At 52.3% G+C, this 15,426-nt stretch overlaps 1 pseudogene; it reads left to right on the forward strand.

The window, feature by feature from the left end:
• The first annotated feature begins 1,455 nt into the window (after positions 1-1,455).
• Positions 1,456-5,572, forward strand: LOC136155421 (uncharacterized; annotated as a pseudogene).
• Positions 5,573-15,426: the final 9,854 nt, after the last annotated feature.

The following is a 15,426-nucleotide window of genomic DNA, read 5'->3' on the forward strand; positions in this document are numbered from 1 at the left end:
ATCCTAGAAATTATGTGAAATTCATGAAAATCTGATATGTCCTGGTAAAATATTGTCAGTTATAATTTTAGCTATCACGTTAAAGTGTTAGAAGTCACAGCAATGACCAGGCTACAATTTAATTAGATTTTAAACATGCCTTGTATGGTTTCACTCTCATGCCTTTTAAAAAAATACTGCTAGTTCTTCGAGATTTATAAAAAGACTTTTCTAAGATTAACTAAAAAAATTTGTTTGTTTGCTATCCAGTAAATTGGTAACAGACTGGAATTTAGTCTACTCTCTATGTTAAGAGAAAAAAGTTTTCTTAGAATGAATCTTTCAATAAATAAGTGTTATTTAAGATTATGGTACATATAAAAGCTCATTCTGCTTCTACCAAAAATAACCCCTCACTGTTAGACTTGTGCTATCTTAATGTCTTAAAACTGACAACGCCCCTGCTTACACTTCTAAACCTTTTCAAGCTTGAATATTGGGGCAACGACATTAAACCCATTCATACCCTTCATCCCGTCACAGAACTCATCAGAGCAACCCCAAGCAGTGCAGGACTGGACCTCTGTTCCACCGTCACAACAATACTAACACCTGACTCCACCGCTGTGAAAGTTCCCACTGGTGTTCATGGCCCTTTGCCTAGAGAAACGATGGGACTATTAATAGGCAGGAGCCCCACATCCTTACATGGGATCACAGTGATTCCAGAAGTCATAGACTCAGACTATACTGGTGAAATTCAAATAATGGTGTCTCCCCCCACTAAGACTATTCAAATCTATAAAGGACAGAAAATAGCTCAGTTGCTGATGCTACCTTGTCATGCTGACACAAGAAAAGCAGCTTCAGCTGCCAAGTGTTGGGACAGGGGGTCTGATTCAAGTGATTATGCCTTTTGGGTTACACAAGTTACTCAAAAAAGACCTATGAAGACAATTCTAGTTAATGGTAAAAAGGTGACTGGCCTGCTAGACACGGGAGCAGACATTTCCTGTATTGCGGGCAGTGACTGGCCCAGTGCTTGGCCAACTCAAACCACAGCTAATGAGTTGGTTGGCATTGGTAGAGCACCTTCAGTGACAAAGAGCTCACAAATTTTACTTTGGTATGTAGATAAAGACTGCCAGGGACATTTTCAACCTTATGTAATTCCTTCATTGGGAGAGATATTTTTGCTCAGATGGGAGTTTTGCTGTATTGCCCAGATGAAAAGGTGGCTGCACAGATGTCGCAGATAAGTTATAATCCTTTTATGGGTCTGAGTAAAGATCAAGAGAGACAAATTGAGCCAGTTGTCCCAAAAATAAGAAGAGAGAGACAAGGCTTAAGATATCCAAATTTATAAGAGAGGCCATTGTTCTCGCCGCTGACCCCATAGTCTGGAAATCTCCTGATCCAGTGTGGGTGGAACAATGGCCTTTAAATTCAGAAAAACTTTCAGCAGCACGACAGTTAGTGAGAGAACAATTAAAGGCTGGACATATAGAGTCTTCAAATAGTCCATGGAACATGCCAGTTTTTGTAATAAAAAAAAAAATCGGGGAAATGGAGACTCTTGCAAGATCTAAGAGCAATAAATGCCACTATGTAAGATATGGGAGCCTTACAGCCTGGCCTTCCCTCCCCTGTGGCTGTTCCCCAAGGCTACAATGTTATAGTGATTGATCTTCAAGATTGCTTCTTTACTATTCCCTTAGACCCTCAAGATAAAAAGAGATTTGCCTTTAGTCTTCCCTCAGAAAATTTTAGACAACCTCATCAGAGATTTCAATGGAAGGTTCTTCCCCAGGGTATGAAAAATAGTCCCACATTGTGTCAAAAGTTTGTGGACGCTGCCCTACAAGGTATCAGGGAGAAACATCGGGATGTCTATCTAGTCCACTATATGGATGATATATTGCTAGCACACCCGGATAGGGTTTATTTACAGTAAGTTTTGATTAAATTGCAAGAGACTTTGAATCGCTGGGGCCTAAAGGTGGCCCCTGAAAAAATCCAAGTGAATATGCCTATAACATATGTGAGAAGAATCCTAAATAATGAAACAGTTACTCATGTACCTTTGCAGCTTAGAAAAGATAATTTGGTTACTTTAGATGATTATCAAAAGTTGTTAGGGGATATAAATTGGATTCGGCCCTTTTTAAAGTTGACTACTTCTGATCTTAAGCCTTTCTTTGACATTCTTCAAGGGGATCCAGACCCCACCTCTGCTAGAATGCTGACACCTGCAGCCAGGGAAGCCTTAATGAAGGTAGAAGAAGCTTTAGATAAAAATTATATTAAGAGACTTGATTATAGTATGGCATGGCAATTTATAGTGTTGCCCACAGCTGTGGCCCCTACAGGGGTGCTTTGGCAAGAGGGTCCCCTAGAATGGTTGCATTTACCTGTCATGGCCAAAAAGGTTGTGGCCTGTTATCCAGGACTAGTGGCTACTTTAATAATTAAAGGGAGACATAGAAGCATTGAAATGTTTGGAAAAGAACCATCTGAAATCATAGTGCCTTATAATAAAGAGCAACTAAATGCCCTTCTATCATTAAATGAAGACTGGCCGATTGTCATTGGTAATTATCCAGGACAAATTTTACACCATTTACTTGCTAGTCCTTTATTAAATTTCCTCTCACGACATCCGGTGATATTTCAAGAAAGGTGTCAAGTTTCCCCTATCGAGGGGGCAATGTTGGTGTTTACAGATGGGTCTTCTAATGGAAAGGCTGCTATTGTCACCCAGACTTCAAAAAGGGTTTTAAATACTGGGGAAACATCAGCCCAGAAAGCAGAATTAACAGCCGTGATAGAGGCGTTCAAAGAGTTTTTAGACCAGGCTTTTAATTTATTTTCTGACTCACAGTATGTAGTTAGGTTGTTCCCTCAAATTGAAACGGCTGTTTTACCAGAAAATAAAACCACAATTTTTATATTGTTATCTACCCTTCAACAGCAAATTTGGAAAAGGTCAAAACAATTCTATGTTGGACATATAAGAGCTCATTCTAATTTACCTGGACCCCTCCATACGTTTAACCAAGAGGCAGATTTGCTAACCCGAACCATAGTGGCCAGTGATTTTGAAGATGCTAAAGCCTCACATGCTATGCATCATCAAAATGCAACTGCCCTTCAATACCAGTTCCACATTCCTAGGGAATCTGCACTCGAGATTGTTAGAACATGTCAACTTTGCCCTACTTCAGTTCCCGCTTTGCTTTTTGGGGTAAATCCCCGTGGCTTACTACCTAATGTGCTTTGGCAGATGGATGTAACACATGTTCCTTCTTTTGGAAAACTATCCTTTGTGTATGTTACTGTAGATACCTTCTCCCACGTCATTGTGGCTACTGCCAGAATGGGAGAAGCCTATAAAGATGTAGTTCAACATCTTTTTGCCTGTTTTTCCTATTTAGGAATGCCAAAATCAATTAAGACAGACAATGCTCCAGTTTATACATCTAAGTCCCTTAAAAATTTCTGTGCCCAATTCGGTATATCCCACTCTACAGGAATTCCTTACAATCCCCAGGGACAAGCAATTGTAGAAAGGGCACATCAGACACTTAAAACACAAATTTCTAAATTACAAGAAGGGCAGTTCAAATACAGTTCTCCACACCACGTTTTGCAGCACGCCCTCTTTGTGCTCAATAACCTTAACGCTGATCAAGCCGGTTTAACAGCTATGTTCCGTCACTGGAACCCAGAACAAAAAGATATGAAACCTTTAGTAAAGTGGAAAGACCTCCTTTCCGGACTATGGAAGGGACCTGATCCCTTGCTAACCAGTGGGCGAGGGTATGCTTGTATTTTCCCACAGGGTGCTGACTCGCCAATTTAGATCCCAGACAGACTGATTTGCCATGTCGAAGTCCCCCAGACCTCCGGTTCCCTCGCAGCCTCAGCCACAAAAGAGGAAGAGCACTCCTCTGCCCTCGCCTCGGTCACTCACCCGGGAAGTCCAGCAGACTTGGAAATGACCGGCAACAGAGATCTCGGAGGAACCAATGGCGGATCCACCCACTAAACAGATGTCATGGCTTTGCATGAAAGATGGCGCCCAACCTCCTACTCCTTCACGTCGCAGAAGACCACCAGGACGTCCTGCGTGGACAACTCAACAAGCCTCCATACCCACATGGGGACAAATTAAGTCACTCTGTCATCAAGCACAGGGAATAGCTTCCCTGCAGGGATCTTCAGCCTCTCCCGAAAGGGTTTTTATTGCTATGCTTGCTTTACTGTCTTGTCAGGCAAGTGCTACCTCCTCTACTTCAGAAAAATACTGGGCATATTTCCCTGGTCCCCTGACCTTCCAAGTAGTTACTTGGAACAGCGACCCTATACGGGTCAACACAGACCAGCCTCATCTCTTGGGAGGATCCTATAGTTCTTATGATAAAGATCATTATCCCATCAATTTTAACTATACTTTTAGGGGATTAACAGATGACCTTCCCCTTTGCTTTAACTTCCCCCATAGTCATACAAGTGATCTCATCACTCCCTCTAAGGAGGGACGTGTTGGAGCCTCCAAAACAATTCTGACAGATTCTCCAGCATCAAAATTTTCAGACAATACAGGAGATCGGCTGGTTTGGATATTACAGGCTCATATGCCTGGGGTCCTTGACCCCTATAAATCTTTGTTCCTTAATGCTCCACCAAAATATCGAAATTGTATTGATGTTGCTCCGTCAGATGTCATATGGAAAACTATAGACAACCGCCTGGGATACCCAGTATGGAAATCTTGTACTTATAATTCAAACATAGATTATAGAATACCGGGAGGTGGAAATTATTCGGTACAAGACTGGAGCAATCCAAATCCAAGTCAGAATCTAGGAGCTGTCAGTAGGCTTAGCAATTAAAATAATGATTCCCTCCCTTGGCCATTGGTGCCCAGCAGATGGCATTATAATCAATTTGTTCCCCCCATGTTGTCCTATACAACTAAGGGTAAAACTTTTTGACAGCCAGAAATTTGGAGAGCCCTTGCTGCCACCTCCATTGTTACTTTAACTCGACCAGAAAACAATTCCACCTATTCTGTGCTGGCTTGTTTACCCTCCCCTTAGGTTTTTTTGTTTACTAATGATTCAAAAAGACTTCATATACGAATGAATCATTCAGGTGGACCAAATATAGTCTACTGTGAACAATGCATGCTTTCATCCTGTTTAACCCCTCAATGTAATATTTGTTCTTTTGTGGTACTGCAACGTCCACCTTATCTTATGGTGCCTGTCAGAGTGAACGCCTATTGGTATGACAATTGTGGTTTAGCCGTTCTGCAACACCTACAAGATTTAATGTGTTCCCAACGGTTTGTAGGACTACTTATTCTAGGGATTTCAGCTTTGATAACAGCAATTACCTCTGTCACTGTGGCAGCGATATCCTTGACTCAACAAGTACATACCACTCAATATGTCAATGATATTTCAAAAAATGTTTCCTTAACTCTAGCTATGCAAGAGATTATAGATAGGAAATTAGAAGTAAAAATAGATGCCCTGGAAGAAGCAGTCATGCATATTGGAACTGAGTTACAGGCTTTAAGGGTAAAGTTAGCATTATCCTGTCACGCTGATTATCGGTAGATCTGTGTAATGCCCCCCAAAAGTAAATGATATGGATTACAATGGAGAAAAGATTAAAAATCATATTTCGGGTATATGGAATAGCTCCAGCATTACTTTAGATCTTGGAGAGCTTCACGGTCAGATAAAAACATTAGAACATTCCCGCCTGGACTTTATTACTACAGGAGCTGCTAACGATATTTTTCATAACTTTTCTAACTTTATTACTGAAAAAAATATCCTATCAACTATTTTCAGTTATGCAGCTGTAGCAGCACTAGTTTTACTATTCATTATAATCCTTCCTTGCATCGTCAGAACTCTCCGGCAGAGCACTCAAAAGCTTGCGACTCAGATCCATCTGGCTGTCTTAAAAAGTAAAAAAAGGGCGAGATGCCGGGAGCCAACACATGAGACCCTACCCCTAAAAAGGCCATAGGGGAGAAAACCTGATGGGCAAGGCGAATCAGGTTTTCAGGGGTTTCGAAAAAGTCAGCTCACGAAACCCTACCCCTAACAAGGCCGTAAGGGAGATAACCTGACAGGCAAGGCGAATCAGGTTTTCAGGGGTTTCGAAAAAGTCAGCTCACGAAACCCTACCCCTAACAAGGCCGTAAGAGAGAAAACCTGACGGGCAAGACGAATCAGGTTTTCAGGGGTTTTTGAAAAGGCTAGCTCACGAGATCCCACCCATGACAAGGTCACGAGGAGAAAGCCTGACAGGCAAGGCAGATCAGGTTTTCAGGAATTTTGAAAAGCTGCCCCCGGCTCTAACCTTAAAGATGATATCTGTCTTTCTGATGCCTGCCTCAATGAACTACTCCCTAATTTCTCTGACACAGACAGGAAGGCCTTCCCCGATCTCTTCCCAAATAAGAATCAATTTAGAACTTTAATCAATAAGTTTCCCAGGTGGTAGTTTTTTATGAGATTATTCAGGGTGAAAGGAGTGTTTTAATTCAAACACCTCTGCTGGTAGTTTTGTTAGCCAAATGCATTTATGCGCTTGGTACTAATATGCATGATTGCTTATAATATCCTAATCATAAAATAGCATGAAGAACCTGATTATATAAAAGCCCTAATAGACATAGAGCCCTTTTAAGGGGTAAAGGAGTCCTATTAGAAAACATAAGAAAATTATTCTATAGGTGGTTATTGGGTTGTGATTTGCTTGCTGTGTTTTGCTTGCTGTATTTTTGCCTTTAATGTGCTAAGGTTGTGTTATAAAAACCATTGTTAATATAGTTAAAGATCTAGACAAATAAGAACTTAGCCCTAGTGTGGTAACAATGAGACGGTTGTTAATTGTCAGTCAGGAGTACTAGGGCAGAAGCTGCCTCACTGAAGCCGCAGAGTCTGTATGGGGTAAACTTCTTAGATAAACGCAACTGACAACTTTTGCACTAAGATTAATTTTTGTATTAACAAGAATATAATTCTACTCTGTACTGTTTCCCTATGACCCTGTTACCTTTCAGTTAAGGTCACCATAAAATCGGAAAATAGGTTTACAATCACTTGACCTGCATAAAATGTTAATAGCCTCAAGGCCAGAAGATCATGTGCTAAAAACTACTATAGAATTAGAAAGCAAAAAAATCCTGCTTTTCCTAAAATTCAAAATGATGTATGCTAATCCTGTGAAATCATGAGTAAACATCTTGTACCTTAAAAACATTCTGTGAAAGGGTATAAACCCAGTTATCAGAAAGTAAAACACAGACTTGGGCCTATCAAGGCTAGTCTCACGTCTCTTTCTCTCTCGCCAACGCGGTTCATCCTGAGGTACCACCTGGATCATGTCGAGGCTGGACCCCGGCAGCCTCTGAGGCAGGGCCGACCTAGGGGCACAGTGGGCCTCTTGCTCTCCCTGCTGCCCTGAGGCTGCTGGGCCAAAGAGGCCTTGGGCATCGACCCCCTTCCTGGCCTCTTCCCTCTGACCAGGCCGTCCAGGCTCCAGGCCCCTGCAGTGTGGAGAGAGCCCCTGCCAGAAACCTCCCCTTCAATTAGGCCTCAACTGAGGCCTAGGCAACAGGGGAAAGGCGCTAAGGGAATGAGCCTGGGGAGGCATCTGGGCATGCCTGGACACACTTCCCGCAGCCTGCCTCCTTGTGGGGCAGTACCCCCAGAGGCCAGGAACGTCTGGACAAGGCTGGCCTGGGGCAGGGTCCATGCTGGGACCTGCCCCTGGCCTGTGGGGCCTCTGAGCAGAACCGGCCCTCGCCGCTGGAAGACCTCCCCGGATGCCTCCAAAGGCCGGTTTGCAAGCACTCTCGCTGGCTGGCCGCCGCTCCCTCCCCGAGGGAGGCCCGCGTTTCCCATAAGCCACGAACTCTGCTCCCAAGCCTGGGAGAAAAGCGCTTCGGGGTGATCCTCTCTCAGGGCCCTTGTCCCAGAGCCTGGGGGAGAGGTATAGGCTCCACAATCCCAGGCCAAGGCAGAATCAAATGGACACGTCTGTTCTTGCCCCCTGCAACGTCAGAGAACTCGGGTGAGCAAGAGTCTGTCAGGCAGCTCCTGGGCAAGCACAGCAGCAGCACCTGTGTGGGAAGGGGCAGGGCCGACCTAGGGGCACAGTGGGCCTCTTGCTCTCCCTGCTGCCCTGAGGCTGCTGGGCCAAAGAAGCCTTGGACATCGACCCCCTTGCTGGCCTCTTCCCTCTAACCAGGATGTCTGGACTCCAGGCCCTTACAGTGTGGAGAGAGCCCCTGCCAGAAACCTCCCCTGCAAGTAGGCCTCAAATGAGGCCTAGGCACCAGGGTAAAGGCACTAAGGGAATGAGCCTGGGGAGGCGCCTGGGCATGTCGGGACACACTCCCCGCAGCCTGACCCGTCGTGGGGCAGTACCCCAGGAGGCCAGGAAGGTCTGGACAAGGCAGGCCTGGAGCAGGGTCCATGCTGGGACCTGCCCCTGGCCTGTGGGGCCACAGAGCAAATCCAGCACTCTGCCGCTAGACGACGTCCCCGGCCGACACCTGAGGGCATGTTTGCAAGCACTATACCCGAGGAAAGCCCACGTTTCCCGCAAGCCGCGCACTCTGCTTCCAAGCACGGGAGAAATATGATTAGTGGTGGTCCTCTCTCAGGGCCCTTGCCCCTGAGCCGGGGGCCAGCTAGGGGCTTCACACTCCCAGGCCAAGGCAGAACCACATGCACACGTCTTTTCCTGCCCCCTGGACCGTCAGAGAGCTTGGGTGAGCCAGAGTCTGTCAGGCAGCTCCTGGGCAAGCCCAGCAGCAGCACCTGTGTGTGATGGGGCAGGGCCGACCTAGAGGCACTGTGGGCCACTTGCTCACCCTGCTGCCCTGAGGCTGCTGGGACAAAGAGGCCTTGGGCATCGACCCCCATGTTGGCCTCTGTCCTGTAACTAGGCCGTCCGGGCTCCAGTCCCTTCCAGTGTGGAGAGAGGCCCTACCAGAAACCTCCCCTCCATGTAGGCCTCAAATGAGCCCTAGGAACCATGGGAAAGGCGCTAAGGGAATGAGACTGGGGAGGCGTCTGGGCATGTCTGGACACACTACAGGCCGCAAGCCCCTTTGTTGGGCAGTTCCCCCGGAGGCCAGGAGGTTATGGTCAAGGCTGGCCTGGGGCAGTGTCCTTGCTGGGACCTACCCCTGGCCTGTGGGTCCTCTGAGCAGTACCAGCACTGTGCCGCTGGAAAACCTCCCCGGCAGCCTCCAAAGGCCGGTTTGCAAGCACTCTCACCGGCTGCCCGCCTCTCCCTCACCGAGTGAGGCCCGCGTTTCCCTAAAGCCATGAACTCTGCTCCCAAGCCTGGGAGAAATGCGCTTCAGGGTGTTCCTCTCTCAGGCCTTTGCCCCTGAGCCTGGGGGACAGCTAGGGGATCCACACACTCAGGCCAATGCAGAACCACATGAACACGTCTCTTCCTGCCCTCTGCACTGTCAGAGAGCTCGGCTGAGCCAGAGTCTGTCAGGCAGCTCCTGGGCAAGCCCTGCAGCAGCGCCTGCCTGTGAAGGGGCAGGGCCGACCTAGGGGCACAGTGGGCCACTTGTTCCCCCTGCTGCCCTGAGGCTGCTGGGCCAAAGAGGCCTTGAGCATAGACCCTCTTGCTGGCCTCTTCCCTCTGACCAGGCGATCTGTGCTCCAGACCCTTGCAGTGTGGAGAAAGCCCCTGCCAGAAACCTCCCCACCAAGTAGGCCTCAAATGAGGCCTAGGCACCAGGGAAAAGGCGCTAACGGAATGAGCCTGGGGAGGTGCATGGGCATGTCTGGACACACTCCCTGCGACCTGCTCCTTCGTGGGGCAGTACCTCCGGAGGCCAGGAAGGACTGGGCAAGGCTGGCCTGCGTCAGGGTCCATGTTGGGACCTACCCGTGGCCTGTGGGTCCTCTGAGCAGGACCAACACTCTGCTGCTGGACGACCTCCCCGGCTGCATCCAAAGGCCAGTTTGCAAGCACTCTTGCCAGCTGGCCGCCGCTCCCTCCCCAACGGAGGCCCGTGTTTTCCGCAAGCCGCGCATTCTGATCCCAAGCCCGGGAGAACTGCGCTTGGGTGGTCCTCACTCAGGGCCTTGTTCCTGAGCCTGGGGGTCAGGGAGTGGCTCCAAACTCCCAGGCCATGTCAGAGCCACATGCACACGAGTCTTACTGCCCTCTGAACCATCAGACAACTCGGGTGAGCCAGAGTCTGTCAGGCATCTACTGGGCAAGCCCAGCAGCAGCGCCTGTGTGTGAACGGGCAGGGCCGACCTAGGGGTGCAGTGGGCCACTTGCTCTCCCTGCTGCCATGAGGCTGCTGAGCCAAAGCTGCCTTGAGCATAGACCCCCTTGCTATCCTCTTCATCTGACCAGGCCGTCCGGGCTCCAGACAATTGTAGTGTGGAGAGAGCCCCTGCCGGAAACCACCCCTCAAAGTAGACCTCAAATGAGGCATAGGAACCATGGGAAAGGCGCTAAGGGAATGAGACTGGGGAGGTGCCTGGGCATGTCTGGACACATCTCCGCAGCCTGCCACTTCTTGGGGCAGTACCCCCGGAGGCCAGGAAGTTCGGTGCAAGGCTGGCCTGGGGCAAGGTCCATGCTGGGACCTGCCCGTGGCCTGTGGGGCCTCTGAGCAGAACCAGCATTCTGCCGCTGGAAGACCTCCCCGGGTGCCTCCGAAGGCCGGTTTGCAAGATCTCTTCCCAAGGGAGACCCGTGTTTCCGGCAAGCCACGCACTCTGCACTCAAGCCCAGGACAATAGCGCATAGGGGTGGTCCTCTATCAGGTGCTTACCCCAGACCCTAGGGGACAGCTAGGGGCTCCACACACCCAGGTCAAGGCAGAACCACATGCACACATCTCTTCCTGCCCCCTGCACCGTCAGAGAGCTCGGGTGAGCCAGAGTCTGTCAGGCAGCTCCTGGGCAAGCCCAGGATCAGCGTCTGTGTGCGATGGGGCAGGGCCGACCTAGTGGCACTGTGGGCCACTTGCTCACCCTGCGGCCCTGAGACTGCTGGAACAAAGAGGCCTTGGGAATTGACCCCCGTGCTGGCCTCTTCCCTCTGACAAGGTCGTCCGGGCTCCAGTCCCTTGCAGTGTGGAGAGAGCCCCTGCCAGAGACCTCCCTTCCAAGTAGGCCTCAAATGAGGCCTAGGCACCAGGGGAAAGGCACTCAGGGAATGAGCCTGGGGAGGCGCCTGGGCATGTCTGGACACACTCGCTGCAGCATGCTCCTTCGTGGGGCAGTACCCCCGGAGTCCAGGAAGGTCTGGTCAAGGCTGGCCTCTGGCAGGGTCCATGCTGGGACCTGGCCCTAGCCTGTGGGGACTCTGAGAAGAACGAGCATTCTGCCGCTGGAAGACCTCCCAGGCTGATTCTAAAGGCCAGTTGCAAGCATTCTCGCTGGCTGGCCACCTCTCCCTCACCAAGGGAGGCCCGTGTTTCCAGCAAGCTGCGCACTCTGCTAACAAGCCCGGGAGAAAAGCACTTCAGGGTGTTGCTCTCTCAGGCCTTTGCCCCTGAGCCTGGGGGACAGCTAGGGGATCCACACACCCAGGCCAAGGCAAAACCACATGCCCACGTCTCTTCCGGCACTCTGCACCATCATAGAGCTCTGGTGAGCCACAGTCTGTCAGACAGCTCCTGGGCAAGCCCAGCAGCAGCACCTGTGTGTGAAGGGGCAGGGCTGACCAAGGGGCACAGTGGGCCACTTGCTCTCCCTGCTGCCCTGAGGCTGCTGGGCCAAAGATGCCTTGAGCATAGACCCCCTTGCTGGCCTCGTCCCGCTGACCAGGCAATCCGTGCTCCAGACCCTTGAATTGTGGAGAGAGCCCCTGCCAGAAACCTCCCCTCTAAGTAGGCCTCAAATGAGGCCTAGGCACCAGGGAAAAGGCGCTCAGGGGATGAGCCTGGGGAGGTGCTTGGGTATGTCTGGAAACACTCCCCGCAGCCTGCCCCTTCGTGGGGCAGTACCCCCAGAGGCCAGGAAGGTCTGGGCAAGGCTGGACTGGGGCAGGGTCCATGCTGGGACCTGCCCCTGTCCTTTGGGTAATCTGAGCAAAACCAAAACTCTGCCGCTAGAAGACCTCCCCGGCTGCCTCCAAAGGCCTGTTTGCAAGCACTCTCACCGGCTGGCCGCCTCGCCGTCACTGAGGGAGGCCCGCGTTTCCCGCAAGCCGCGCACTCTGCTCCCAAGGCTGGGAGAAAAGCACTTCAGAGTGTGCCTCTCTCAGGCCTTTGCCCCTGAGCCTGAGGAACAGCTAGGGGCTCCAACACCCAGGCCAAGGCAGAACCACATGCACACGTCTCTTCCGGCCCTCTGCACCGTCAGAGAGCTCGAGTGAGGCACAGTCTGTTAGGCAGCTCCTGGGCAAGCCCAGCAGCAGTGCCTGTGTGTGAAGGGGCAGGGCCGACCAAGGGGCACATTGGGCCACTTGCTCATCCTGCTGCCATGATGCTGCTGGGCCAAAGAGGCCTTGGGCATCGTCCCCCTTGCTGGCCTCTTTCCTCTGACCAAGCCCTCTGGGCTCCAGGTCCTTGCAGTGTGGAGATAGCCCATGCCAGAAACCTCCCCTCCAAGTAGGCCTCAAATGAGGCCCAGGCACCAGGGAAAAAACGCTAATGGAATGAGCCTGGGAAGGTGCCTGAGCATGACTGGACACACCTCCGCAGCCTGCTCCTTCGTGGGGCAGTACCCTCGGAGGCCAGGACGGTCTGGGCAAGGCTCTCCTGGGGCAGGGTCCATGCTGGAACCTGCGCGTGTCCTGTGGGGCCCCAGAGCAAATCCAGCACTCTGCCGCTAGAAGACCTCCCTGGCTGCCTCCAAAGGCCAGTTTGCAAGCACTCTCCCCGAGGGAGGCCCGCGATTCCCGCAAGCTGAGCACACTGCTCCCAAGCCCGGGAGAAAAGCGCTTCGGGGTGGTCTTCTCTCAGGGCCCTTGCCCCTGAGCCTGGGAGCCAGCTAGGGGCTCCACACTCCCAGGCCAAGGCAGAACCACATGCACACGTCTTTTCCTGCCCTTTGCACCGTCAGAGAGCTCGGGTGAGCCAGAGTCTGTCAGGCAGCTCCTGGGCAAGCCCAGAAGCAGCGCCTGTGTGTGATGTGGCAGGGCCGACCTAGGGGCACTGAAGGCCACTTGCTCACCCTGCTGCCCTGAAGCTGCTGGGACAAAGAGGCCTTGGGCATCGAACCCCTTGCTGGCCTCTTCCCTCTGACCAGGCCGTCCGGCTCCAGTCCCTTTCAGTGTGCAGAGAGGCCCTGCCAGAATCCGCCCCTCCAAGTAGGCCTCAAATGAGGCATAGGAACCATGGGCAAGCCGCTCAGGGAATGAGCCTGGGGAGGTCCCTGGGCATGTCTGGACACACTACCCGTCGCCTGCCCCTTCGTGAAGCAGTATCCCCGGAGGCCAGGAAGGTCTGGTCAAGGCTGGCCTGGGGCAGGGTCGGTGCTGGGATCTGCCCCTGGCCTGTGGGGCTTCTGAGCAGAACCAGCAGTGTGCCCCTGGAAGACCTCACTGGCAGCCTCCAAAGGCTGGTTTGCAAGCACTCTCGGTGGCTAGGCACCTCTCCCTCACCTAGGAACACCCGTGATTTACGCAAGCCACACACTTTGCTCCCAAGCCCAGGAGAAAAGCGCTTTGGTTGTCCATTCTAAGGGCCTTGCCCCTGAGCCTGGGGGACAGCTAGGGGCTCCAAACTCCCAGGCCAAGGCAGAGCCACATGCACACGAGTCTTCCTGCCCCCTGCATTTTCAGAGAGCTCAGGTGAGCCAGAGTCGGTTAGGCAGCACCTGGGCAAGCCCAGCAGCAGCGCCTGAGTGTGAAGGGGCAGGGGCGACCTAGGGGCACAGTGGGCCAAACCTCCCCTCCAAGTAGGCCTCAAATGAGGCCTAGGAATCATGGGAAAGGCGCTAAGTGAATGAGAATGGGGAGGCCCCTGGGCAAGTCTGGACACACTCCCTGCCACCTGCCCCTTCGTGGGGCAGTACCCAAGAGTCCAGGAAGGTCTGTTCAAGGCTGGCCTGGGGCAGGGTCCTTGCTGGGACCTGCCCCTGGCATGTGGGGCCTCTGAGCAGAACCAGCACTGTGCCATTGGAAGACCTCACCAGCAGCCCCCAAAGGCCGGTTTGCAAGCACGTCCCAGGCTGGCCGCCTCTCCCTCACCGAGGGAAGCCCGCGTTTCCCACAAACCGCGCACTCTGCTCCCAAGCCTGGGAGAAAAGTGCTTCGGGGTGTTCCTCTCTCAGTCCTTTGCCCCTGAGCCTGGGAGACAGCTAGGGGCTCCACACACCCAGGCCAATGCGGAGCCACATGCACACGTATTATATTGCCCCCTGCTCCGTCAGAGAGCTTGCGTGAGCCAGAGTATGTCAGGCAGCTCCTGGGAAAGCCCAGCAGCAGCGCCTGTGTGTGATGGGGCAGGGCTGACCAAGGGGCACTGAAGGCCGCTTGCTCACCCTGCTGCCCTGAGACTGCTGGGAAAAATAGTTCTTGGGCATCGACCCCCTTGCTGGCCTTTTCCCTCTGACCAGGCCGTCCGTGCTCCAGACCCTTGCAGTGTGGAGAGAGGTCCTGCCAGAAACCTCCCCTACAAGTACCCTCAAATGAGGCCTAGGAACCATGGGAAAGGCGCTCAGGGATTGAACCTGGGGAGGTGCCTGGGCATGCCTGGACACACACCCCGCCGCCTGCCCCTTCGTGAGGCAGTACCCACGGAGTCCAGGAAGGTCAGGTCAAGGCTGGCCTGGGGCAGGGTCCGAGCTGGGACCTGCCACGGTCCTGTGGGGTCTCTGAGCAGAACCAGCACTGTGCCAATGGAAGACCTCGCCGGCAGCCTCCAAAGGCCGGTTTGCAAGCACTCTCGCCGGCTGGCCACCTCTCCCTCACCGAGGGAGGCCCGCGATTCCCGCAAGCCACGCACTCTACTCACAAGCCCAGGAGAAAAGCGCTTGGGTGGTCCCGTCTCAGGGCCTTGCCCCTGAGCCTGGGGGACAGCGAGTGGCTACACAAACCCAGGCCAAGGCACAACCACATGCACACGAGTCTTCCTGCCCCCTGAACTGTCAGAGAGCTCGGGTGAGCCAGAGTCTGTCAGGCAGCTCCTGGGCAAGACCAGCAGGAGCGCCTGTGTGTGAAGGGGCAGGGCTGGCCTAGGGGCAAAGTGGGCCACTTGCTCTTCTTGCTGCCCTCAGGCTGCTGGGCCGAAGAGGCCATGGACAACGACCCCCGTGCAGGCCTCTTCCCTCTGACCAGGCCGTCCGGGATCCAGTCCCTTGCACTGTGAAGAGAGCCCCTGCCAGAAACCTCCCCTCCAAGTAGGCCTCAAACGAGGCCTAGGAACCTGGGAAAAGGCGCTCAGGGAATGAGCCTGGGGAGGAGCCTGGGCATGTC

The sequence above is a fragment of the Muntiacus reevesi genome, unplaced genomic scaffold, assembly GCF_963930625.1.
Source record: "Muntiacus reevesi unplaced genomic scaffold, mMunRee1.1 SCAFFOLD_57, whole genome shotgun sequence".
NCBI classification, from domain to species: Eukaryota; Metazoa; Chordata; class Mammalia; order Artiodactyla; family Cervidae; genus Muntiacus; species Muntiacus reevesi.